Source organism: Seriola lalandi, unplaced genomic scaffold, assembly GCF_002814215.2.
Source record: "Seriola lalandi dorsalis isolate HSWRI2012SDOR001 ecotype SW California unplaced genomic scaffold, Sedor1 jcf7180002054567, whole genome shotgun sequence".
In the NCBI taxonomy this organism is placed as follows: domain Eukaryota; kingdom Metazoa; phylum Chordata; class Actinopteri; order Carangiformes; family Carangidae; genus Seriola; species Seriola lalandi.
The window spans coordinates 1,118,181-1,119,457 of NW_019525120.1; positions in this window are offsets into that span (position 1 = coordinate 1,118,181).

A 1,277-nucleotide genomic window follows, 5' to 3' on the forward strand; every position below is an offset into this window, starting at 1 on the left:
CAAGAAGCAACAGGTTCTCCGTAGTTATGGAGATGTGGTGAGGATGCAGCAGTGAGTGACAGGAGGCCCGCTCCTTTCATTGATGTTGAGTGCTGAAAGCATTTGGGCAACAGCTGTGTGATCAAAAACAAAGGTGCTTGTTAAGCTAAATGGCCCCCTTCTACAAGAGCTACATTTCATTACTGGATTATGATGAATTGATATGTACAGAGCAATTTCTGGTTGAGTGGAGACTGATTTGAACCAACTACAGTTGTACAACTGTGCAAAGTGCAAAGTAACCAAAGCTTTTAAGATACAGCAGAGTAAAAAAAAAAAAGGAAGAAGCCATTTCCATTTCCATCTGAAATGCAGTGAAGAAGAAGTGCAATGTAGCATAAGATGATAACACTCAAGTAAAGTGCAAGCAATCGAATATTATACTTGTTTTATCTCCACTCTGTGTATGCATAGGAGATTCTTCTCTGTCCCTTGAATATATCCACTGTATGAATAATTCTTTTGGGTTATGGGTCATTTATTTAATGTGTATTAAAATGTGACCGGGAGTGGTGCTCTCCTAAAATGACTTTAAATAAAACCCTGCGCTCTTCCACTGCAACACTCAGCTCCGTCACAGCATCACAGATTAAAACTCCTACTTCTTGATTCTGGTGGGACAGAGCCTGAGGTGTGTGGGCGGTGTGTGTGTGTGTGTGTGTGTGTGTGTGTGTGTGTGTGTGTGTGTGTGTGTGTGTTTGTGTGTGTGTCTTCAAGTTTCCTCGGTTTAGTACCGGGGCTCAGCCTTTGCAGTGTGAATCTGCATTGTTTTTCTCAGCAGTTATTTTAGGGCTTTATGGTGGCTTTTTTTTTTTTTAATGGTTCTACCTCCTGGTAACAAGATAAAGTCATTTGCTCCATACATTTACAAGTCAAAACAATACTAATCCTCAGTAATTTTCAAATTGCCCAACAAGAGTAAAACAAAAGATGTGTGCTCCTGCTACTGAATAAAAATGTGTGCAACATTGGTGAATATTAATTTGGTTTTTAATGTTGAATGTGGATCCAGCTCATCAAAAAAAAAAAAAAGTCAAATAAATGAGCTTTTATGATAAGTAGGTAATGTTTTTTGTCATTTCCGTGGCGTGCACGCCAACATTTTATGCAAATGCACCAATACGATGGGTTCCTCACCCTCGTATACTGCCTCATTACGTGACGGTTTTGTATTGTTCACACTCCCATGTAGGCTCAAACCCCAGAATCTCCACGTGTGGCCTTATCGCAGCAGAGCA